This window comes from Pteropus medius, unplaced genomic scaffold (genome assembly GCF_902729225.1).
Source record: "Pteropus medius unplaced genomic scaffold, Ma_sr-lr_union100, whole genome shotgun sequence".
Taxonomy (NCBI): domain Eukaryota; kingdom Metazoa; phylum Chordata; class Mammalia; order Chiroptera; family Pteropodidae; genus Pteropus; species Pteropus medius.
In genome coordinates, this window is record NW_024346787.1 from 169510 (window position 1) to 180341 (window position 10832).

General features: G+C 41.9%; 1 pseudogene; it reads right to left on the reverse strand.

Annotated features, from left to right (window-relative positions):
- Window positions 1–9909: 9909 nt before the first annotated feature.
- On the reverse strand, window positions 9910–10832 carry LOC120613932 (T cell receptor alpha variable 26-2-like; annotated as a pseudogene).

The following is a 10832-nucleotide window of genomic DNA, read 5'->3' on the forward strand; positions in this document are numbered from 1 at the left end:
CAAATAGGGAATTACAAAAATAAACTCGAATCTATAGCATATGAATCAAAAAAATTTCCAAAGGCTATTATACATCTTGTTCCTTTTTCCCAGGTGCTTCACACAATTGCTGTCATAACTCTTGTCTTAACAATTAATAAAATAATATTATTACATGTCTTTATTCAGTTTTGTAGGTGGAGTGTTTAGGGTTCCCAGGCAGAGGCCAAAATGATCAATTCAAACCAAAAGAGAAAGATTTTGGTAAGCCACATGGGGATCTTATCTAAGGGGTTCAAAAAGGGAAGGCAGTAGGAGGCAGAGACTAATGATCACGAGGGCTGTCGGAAAATTCGTATAAGAAACTTACATTTGCTTGTGACTCTGAGGGCTGCTACCTGGAGCATGTGCTTGCATGAGGGAGGTAGTGTCAGTTGAAGGTCACCTGGTCATATAAAAACATGCAAATAAACAATACCACATGGAAACCATAGAGACCTAAACGTCATCTTACCTTTTTCTGAGAGTGAAGGTCTATTTCCTCACTTGAAGGTACATACTAGCCTATTGCTTTCTAGAAGGAAGATGCCGGTGGCACTTCCATGACTGCCACACCAGGGACGAGCTTCATTCTGAATTTTGGGATGCCCTGTTGACCAATTTACCATATGTCATCCACATAAGACTATGATTGTAAGTGTAACTATTCTATCGTTGTCTTTGTAAGCAGGCAGGGATTTGTGTCTGTTTTGTTCACCACTGAATCTCCAATACTAAGAAGAGTGCCTGGAACGTAGCAGGTATTCAATAAGTATTTGCCAAATTAGTGAATGAATATAATTAAATCTCTTTTGCCTTCAATTTATGAAAGGAGACTGTTAGAATCCTGCCATTCTCTCTACCTCTTCCTTACCTTGCACTTCCCAACTTGTGTCATCTGTACTTTTTAATTGTCAAAATTGATATTTATATTCTTTTCCATAACCATCAGTTCACCTTCATTACTCTGTTTACAGTGATTCCAAATATCATTAAAAGCATTTACTTAAAGGTTATCACATTATGATTCTGTAAATGTCATTCACATAGCCTGTTAAAATGTGCACGTGAGGTGAGTTGGCGGGTATACATTTTTCTAGTCTGAGTGAGTGTGTGTGTAGGTGTGAGTGTGCCCTGCAACAGAAGAGTGTCCTGTCCAGGGTTGCTTTCCACCTTGTGCCCTGAGCTTCCGGGATAAGCTCCAGCCACCTGAGACACTGAACTGGAATCAGTAGTTTGGAAAATTATTATCTTACTTGTTTACTCAAAAACCTCTCTTCCCTTCACTCACAGCCAGGGATTTGTTTTCCAAATGTCTGTCCTGGAATTGTAATGGCCTGCTGAAATATGAAAGGGTTAAAGAATAATTAAAACCTGAAACTGGACAAAGGAAGTCTATAACTTAGGCCTAGTTTCTGGAACCCCTAACCACATTCTGTTAATCATGAAACTTGTAACAATGAGCTCATACGCTAACTGCCAATTTTAGCCTGTGTAACCCTGCTTGCTTGCGTGGCATGAAAAATAATCAATTGTATATAAGCTGAAAATTACTGTTTGGCCATCGCCCATGGGAACATAGGCGGTCACCCATAGGAACATAACATTCTGACACAAGCTTTCTGCTTCTGTACTTCCCGCTTGCACACCTGGCCAGTGGGTTGACAGGTAGTGAATAGGAGAAAGATCGACCTTTGTGTTTAAGACAGAATGAGGAATGGGATTTGGGGCTTAAAAACCTTGTATCTTGGCATTTCGAGGCTGCTCCTTTGCAAGGACAGCCGCCGGCTAATAAACTGTCTCCTGGTTAAGAGCACTCAAGTTGGGTCTGGTTATTCTGGACACAACATTTGGAGGCCCCAGCGAGATCTTCTCGTTGTGGGAAAATTGATCAGTGCACCGGAGCGTTGGACCATTTGCAGTTGGGGAGGCCTCTAGGGCACTTGCCCTAGCCCGCCGCCTGTGGTTTCTCGCTTTGCGGAGCACGATCCTGGGAGTGCTGAGGCAGTTTCTGGTAGGGGGCCCAGGGACCGTGCGGACGTCGGACGCGACAAGTAAGTCGGCGGTCGACTGAGACTGTGACGACAGTTTTCTCAGTCCTGTTCTGGTTTGTTAGTCTGTGTCTGTCTTGTTTTGTTTTGCTTCGTGTGCTTTATTGTGGAACTATGGGACAATCACAGGGCAAACTAACTCCGTTACAGTGCATGCTTAACAACTTTAAAGATTTTCGTCGTAGGGCAAGGGCCTATGGTGCTTCAGTAACCCCTTTTGATTTGCAGCGCTTTTGTCAATTAGATTGGCCGACCTTCGGAGTAGGATGGCCCTCCGAGGGATCATTTAACATGCAGACTGCATTCCGGGTTCGAAGTGTGATTTATGGAAATCCTGGGCATCCTGACCAAATTCCTTATATTGATGTTTGGATTGATGTTGTTTCCGATGCCCCTAAATACTTACGGAATTGCAGTCGTGGACCCGTTACTGTAATGGCAGCCATACCCCAGGGTTTTAAGAAGCCCCCACCGGTGTTGCAGGGACCTCCCTCGGAGGATGACTGGTATCCGCCACCCTATAATGGAAATGGGGGTAGACGTCCTCCTCCGGAGGGACCGGGACCTCCTGTAACCCGGTCTAGGGATCGTAGGCCACCTTCCCCTGATTCAACCTCCCTGAAAAGAGCCAGTATCTGTTCAAGCCCCATTGAAGGTGATTCCAGGAGGTGGCGGTGAGCCTACTGTCATCTACTTGCCATTCAGTACTAGTGATTTATATAATTGGAAATTGCAAACGCCATCCTTTTCAGAGAAACCATAAGGACTAACCTCCCTTTTAGAGTCTATTTTCTTTACCCATCAGCCCACTTGGGATGATTGCCAACAGCTCTTACAGGTCTTATTCACTACTGAAGAAAAGGAAAGAATTTTGCGGGAGGCGGCTAGAGGAGTAACAGACCCAAATGGGCAGCCCACAGCAGACTTAACCAGGTTACAGGCTGTGTTTCCGACTCAACGTCCCCAGTGGGATCCAAATACAGATCAAGGTAAGGAGGCTCTCCTAAGGTATCGCCAGTTTCTGCTACAGGGACTCCGGGCTGCTGCACGTAGACCAATAAATCTGTCCAAGGTAAGTGAAGTAATTCAGACTAAGGACGAGTCACCTGCAGCATTCTTGGAAAGACTATTAGAGTCTTACCGCCTATATACACCTATTGACCCGGAGGACCCCAACAATAGAAGAGCCATTAATTTGGCCTTTATTAGTCAGTCGGCCCCTGACATTAGAAAGAAGTTACAGAGATTGGAAGATTTTGAGGGAGAAAATTTATCCAAATTATTAGAAATAGCTCAGAAGGTCTTTAACAATAGGGACGGTGTGCAAAAAGTCATGTTTGTGGGACAACAAGGAAACTGACCTCCTTGGAAAAAAAAAACCCCTAACCATAGAGGGGGACCTAGCAACGAAGAAGGCCAAAATAGAAAACCTAGGCTAAGAAGAGACCAATGTGCTATTTGCAAAAAGAAAGGACATTGGAAGAATGAGTGCCCTGAAAAGGAGCAACCAGGAGGTGAGAAGAAAAAAGGCCCCTCATTCTTTTGGAAGATGAATAGGGGCGTCAGGGCTCTTATCTAATGAGCCCCTGAGAGCCCAAGGTAACTTTACAAGTAGGGGGCAAACCTGTGAACTTTTTAGCTGATACTGGTGCAACTTACTCAGTTTTAACAGAAACTGCTGGTCTGTTATCCAAAGAAAAGACTGTAAGTCAAGGAGCCACTGGGAAAGGGAAGGCATACCCATGGACACAGGCAAAAATTACTGACTTGGGAAAGGGAACCATCACGCATTCGTTTTTAGTTATGCCTGAATGTCCTTTTCCTTTGCTTGGAAGAGATTTGCTCCAGAAATTAAAAGCCACTATTTAAGCAACGAGTGGCATATCTCTCAAAGAGACTAGATCCGGTGGCTGGAGGACGGCCTAGTTGCCTGAGAGCACTAGCTGCTACTGCTATATTGACCAAAGACGCTTTAAATTGACCTTGGGCCAAAATATTGAAATTGTGGCTCCACATGCAGTTGAAGCCATGCTGCGCAGCCCTCCTGAAAGATGGATTTCCAACGCCTGGATTACTCAGTACCAGGTACTGTTGCTTAATCCCCCACAGACCCAGTTTTTGAAAACTACAGCCCTGAACCCTGCCACGCTGCTCCCGGATGATGACCCGCAGGCTCCATTGCATCACTGTGTTCAGCACCTTGAGCAGGTAACTGTACTACGGCCAGACTTGAAGGATGAGCCGTGGCCTAATCCGGATGCGGTATTATTTACCAATGGAAGCAGTTTTGTATCCGACGGAGTAAGGTATGCCGGGGCAGCCATAATAACAATCAGGGATGTGATATAGGCACAGGCCCTAAGCCATAGGATATTGGCACAGAGGGCTAAACTTATAGCTCTAACACAAGCTTTACTGTGGGGAAAGGATAAAACTGTAAACATCTACACTGATAGCCGATATGCCTTTGCAACGGCACATGTACATGGAGCCCTGTACAAGGAAAGAGGACTATTGACATCAGGGGGAAAGAAAATTAAGAACAAGGAGCAGATTTTGGCTCTTTTGGAGGCTATCTGGCTACCTAAGAAAGTGGCTATTATCCATTGCCCCGGCCATCAAAAAAGGGGAAGGAGCGGTAGAAAAAAGAAACCGCTTGGCAGATAAAACAGCAAAGGAAGTAGCCAGAAAACCAGTGGGGACTAACGTCATAATTGGTCCCCTTCTTGTGCCCCCCTTGGTACAGGCTCCAAACTATAGCCCCCAAGATATAGAGTTGGGGAAGCAACTGCACGGGAAGTTTGAACATGGGTGGCTTTGGATTCCAGATGGAAGGCCGGTCCTCCCTGCTGTGCTTGGTAACACCTTAATTAGCCAGATGCATAATGCTACCCATCTTGGAGGAACTAAGTTAATTGAACTGCTAAAAAGAGACTATTAAATTCCTGGACTAACCTCAAAGGCTCAGGATGTGAGTGCACGATGCCCAATATGTGCACAGGTCAACCCTCACCCCATCCCAAAGGAAAATATCGGCACTCGATTAAGAGGACAAGCTCCTGGAGAGCATTGGGAAGTGGACTTTACAGAAGTTGCTCCTGGCACTTTTGGATTTAAATATCTTCTGGTATTCATTGACACCTATTCTGGATGGACTGAGGCCTTCCCCACAAAGAAGGAAACTGCACAAGTAGTAGCTAAGAAATTAATTACAGAAATAGTGCCTCGATTTGGCTGGCCCTTATCATTGGGGTCCGACAATGGCCCGGCATTCATTGCCCAAACAAGTCAAATGTTAGCTAAGGTATTAGGGATTAATTGGAAATTACATTGTATTTATAGACCTCAGAGTTCAGGACAAGTAGAAAGGATAAATAGAACACTTAAGGAAACTTTAACTAAATTTAAGCTGGAAACTGGGGAGAATTGGGTGAGCCTTCTTCCTTTTGCTTTGTTACGGGCCCAGTGTACTCCATATATTATGGGAATTTCCCCTTATGAAATAATGTCTGGGAGACCTCCCCCTTTACTCCCTAAAATTGGAATTGAAAAGGTTACAATGAGTAATAATACAAGTCTCCTTAAGTCTCTACAGGCCTTGCAACAAACCCAAAATCAAGTCAAGGGCTTGATTAAAGCTGCTAGACCGACTCCGGGGACATCACAACCTCATCCACATCATCCAGGCGATTGGGTGTAGATAAAGAAGATCCAGCCTGCTAGCCTAGAGCCCCGGTGGGATGGTCCGTTTCCAGTAACTCTAACCACACCAACAGCTGTCGAGGTTGCAGGGAAAAGACATTGGATTCACCATACCCGCCTTAAGACAGCTCAACCTCCCCCGGAGACAGAGAAATGGAAGGCAACACTCACAGAGGATCCACTCAAGATAAGACTCTCGCGGGAATAATTATAATTAGATTAATTGTTATCAATAATGTTTATAAGTTTGCTAATGACAGTAACTCAAATGCTGCAAAGGATTGTTGGTTTTGTCTGAACCCTGCCCCACCTTATTATGTAGGACTTGGTGTCATTGCTAACCTTGGCACAGATCAAACTGCTATTAGGAATGTAACATCTCCGAATGTTACTATTTGCCCTTGGGGAACCAAAAACCCATCTGTAACGTTGGGAGATTTACAAGGAAAGGGAACTTGTGTGAATACTAACACTTATAGAGTTGATAAATCTAGGTATAAGGAAAATTGTAAATCATCTATTTTAGTAAATAGCACCTCTTCTACTTATTTAGCAGCCCCTAGTGGCACTTGGTTTGCTTGTAATACTGGTTTAACTCCCTGTATTAATCTTAACTATTGGAAAAATAATACTGGATTTTGTGTGCTGGTTCATGTTATACCTCAGGTGTATATGATGAGCGGACAAGAAGGAAGACAAGCAATAGATTTGTAGGGAGGATATAACTATCCTCGGCGTAAGCGAGCAGTTCCACTGCTTGTGCCGCTCCTAGCTGGCCTAGGAGTGGCAGGATCAGCTGCAATTGGGACTGCTGCTTTGGTTACAGGGAACCAAGGTATGGCCTGGCTCACAAAGCAGATTAATGACGATTTAAGCACTCTAGAGAAATCAATTAATCATCTTGAAACATCTCTTAATTCTTTAGCTGAAGTAGTACTGCAGAATAGAAGAGGTTTAGACCTCTTATTTCTTAAGCAAGGAGGTTTGTGTGTAGCACTAGGAGAAACTTGCTGCTTTTATGTTAATCATTCTGGAATTATTAGGGATAGTTTAGCATTAATTAGACAAAGAGTAAAAGACAGAAATGAGAAGTTAAAACAAGGAAGCAACTGGTATGAATCTTGGTTTAATGGAAACTCTTGGTTAACCACGTTATTGTCGGCTATAGCAGGACCATTGATAATTCTGCTGTTATTACTGACCTTTGGGCCATGCTTGATCAAATGTGTTAAGAGTTTAATCCAATCCAATATAACTGGGGCAAAGATTTTAATTTTAGGAGCGTCAGCCCCGACCCATTGGCCAGAAATCCCGACTTCTGACTCGAAGATTGAGTCATTCTAAAGAAAACCAGTGGGGAATGTAATGGCCTGCTGAAATATGAAAGGGTTAAAGAATAATTAAAACCTGAAACTGGACAAAGGAAGTCTATAACTTAGGCCTAGTTTCTGGAACCCCTAACCACATTCTGTTAATCATGAAACTTGTAACAATGAGCTCATACGCTAACTGCCAATTTTAGCCTGTGTAACCCTGCTTGCTTGCGTGGCATGAAAAATAATCAATTGTATATAAGCTGAAAATTACTGTTTGGCCATCGCCCATGGGAACATAGGCGGTCACCCATAGGAACATAACATTCTGACATAAGCTTTCTGCTTCTGTACTTCCCGCTTGCACACCTGGCCAGTGGGTTGACAGGTAGTGAATAGGAGAAAGATCGACCTTTGTGTTTAAGACAGAATGAGGAATGGGATTTGGGGCTTAAAAACCTTGTATCTTGGTATTTCGTGGCTGCTCCTTTGCAAGGACAGCCGCCGGCTAATAAACTGTCTCCTGGTTAAGAGCACTCAAGTTGGGTCTGGTTATTCTGGACACAACAGAATCACACTCTGGAACAGATCTCCAAATGCCCGGACAGCCTTATCTTTGCCCGGCCTCAAGAGCCTTTGTCAACAAGAGCCTCTGTTTCTCTATTTGTCCATTCTTTCAGCCGGACCTCTTAACTCTCCCAGGCCTCCTTCTTCCAGGATCCAGAACTTTTCATGTTATCCAGGCCCAACCTGATCTGCCATAGGCCAACGGGCAGGAGCCATTATCCCCAGACCATGGTATAGAACATTGAAGTACAGAAATATCTACCTAGCAATGAAAAAATGTGTGGATAGTAGAGGGGAATCAGTGCTTGAAATATACAGAATTGTCATATGATAATTTGCCTATTCTACGCACCTCGTGAAGTGGAATCATATATTATTTGTCCTAAGTACTTTTCATTTAGCATAATGTCTTTAAGGTTCATCCATGTTGAAGCACTTATCAAAATTTCATTCTTTTTTAAGGTTTGTGGACAAAAAAAAAGGATTCTATGGAAAATAACTTCACAGGTTGATCTGATCATAAATTTCTAACTGGGTAGTTCATGGTGGGTCGTCACACCCCAGGCATATAACTTTTCAGTAAAAGGTTTACCTTTGCCTTAAGCAAGCCCTATCCATTGTTCCTGTGAATCTAAGTTAACACATCTTTGAAATAACCACCCTCAAGAGAGTGCATAATGTTGTTAAATATCTTGTAATCCAATCCCGCCTTGCTTTCTTGCACCTTCATGAAAATTTTCTCATGTTCCTTCCTTAATTTCAAATGCATAAAAGAATCTACAAAACTGTTATTCTTCTGAGCATTTGAGCTCTCGTTCCCCAGTATATATGATCACCTTGGCTCAAATAGACTCATAAAAATCCTCTATGGTTTTGGATGTTTTTTACATCGACAGGTTGAATAAAATTCCATTGTGTGGCTATACCATGTATTGTTTATCAATGGATATCAGTTGATAGTGATTTGGGTTGTTTCCACCCTTTGACTATTATGAATAATGCCATAGGAATATTCATGTACATGTTTTATTGTGAAACTATCATAATCTGAGATTTAAAGGATATGAAAGAAGTAGGCAAGGCTAGCATTGTTAATGAGAGTGAGGATCCAGGGATATAAGGAAAAAAAGGAGTAGAGTAGAGCCCGATCATTCTCATCTTTGTAAGGACTGTGAATTTCATTCTAAATATAATATCAAAGCCATTGAATGAATCAAAGCTCCTTAATATGATCTGACTTGTGGGGGGGTTATTTGTTTGTTTATTTTTTCTTATTTTCAACTATATTTGATGTACAAATTATATTAGTTTCAAGTTTACAACATAGTGATTAGACATTTATATAACTTATGAAATAATCACTCCAGTAAGTCTAGTACCCATCTGATACCATGCATAGTTATTATAATATTATTAACTATATTTGATTTATGTTTTAATATTGTCACACTTAACTGCTATGTAGTGAATGGACTACAGAAGCCAACAAAGTAAGGAGACTAGTTAGTAGACTGTTGCAACAGTTCAAGTGAGGGGTGATAATAGCCTGGCTTAAGGTTATGGCAGTGAATATTGAAATTTGTGGGTGCACTTAAGAAGTATTTGTCTCTTCCATCAGGTTTAAGTTTTGAAGAAAAATAAACAACAATAAATTTAATAATTTTATTGGCTTGTCCAACTTCGAGATGAGTTTCACTAAATAATACTCTTCCTTTCTAGAATTTTTAGCATTAGAGTTGTGCTTACAACCTACAGTTTTGTAGGACTGCCCTGCTTATAAATTTAGAATGCAGTTAAACTTTCATGCAAGCTCCTTATGAGTGAGTTAGCTCACAAGTGACTTCCACCAGGAAGGATATTTTTACTTAACTCGTTGTGATTTAATACATTTTATGTTCCTTTCATAATGATATTCTAATATGGATAAATACAATAGTCATAGTAGAAATTAATTTTTTTAGATCAAAGGCACTATATTTCTTTCTTTTTTTCTTTCTTTTTTTTAAGCATATGTTATACCTTTTGTAGCTGTCTCAAATTTCTTGGATATCCTGTTCTGTTTTTTTTGTTTTGTTTTGTTCTCACGTGTTTTAGTGAGACTGAAGTAGAAAGCAACATTTGATTAAACAAAGAACCATGACAAATTCTCATTTCCATTCCTTTTCATTACAGGTTTCCTACTGTGGTTATCAGTTTTTCTGTAAGCTTTTTAGTTTCTTCAATAGTGTAAGTGCTTCTTGCTCATCTTTGTTCTCCTTTCATTCTTTGCTGTTTGATTTCTTCACTATCTTCTCTTTACCTTTTCTTCTATCAGTTTTTTCTGCACATTCCTGTGCAGTGGTCTCTTTAGATGGTGTTGCTGCTCCCCTCCCCCACCAGGGAGATATCGTACAGGTGCAGCCCCCTCCATCCCACTGTGTGTCTCTCAAGATGCAGTAGTAGACAGCAGAATCTTTCAGGGTGACCTGGGCCAAGATCAAGGTACTGGACTTCCTGTCTGTGGCGATGATCAGAGACATCATTCCATGGCTCACATTGCCTTTCAGACCGTGAATCACAAACTCTGGACCCTGGCCGGGAATCTGTCGATATCAGTGTATGTACTCTCTTCCGCTGATTGTGGGGTGGTTACATGGCAGGTGCACAGGTTCTTCTTCAGAACTCTCCACTGCATCTGGCTGTGTGGACTTAGCATCACCCATGATACCTGAGGGGTTGAAAAACAGTAGATTAGCTCTGGAATGTCAAATCTGGGTGCATCTAATAAGGTCAGATTCATAAACAATCCTGAAACTCTCTTCTCTGGCTGTATGTGTCCTTAAGCATTTTCAGATGTGTTTCACAGGACAACAGAACCATTACTGCTTTTTATTCCTGAACATTCCAGAGACACTGGCCAAAGGTAAATTGCTGTATGCCAGGACCCTTGGAGTCAATGAACCTGCAAATCCTTATAGTCTGAGAGCTGTGAGGATTGGATATGATAAACTTCTCACTATGATGCTCAGATACTCTAGAGAAGCACACAGTCACATAGACACATAGAAACACATGTTATTTTCTCCTAGTGTTTGATAAAGTGCAGTGGAAGAAGTAGAAATTGCAGATACCTGCCCTTTGTTTTAGACCCAGATCACTTACCCAAAGTTAAGAGAATAGTAATTCCTGCCAGTGATCTCAT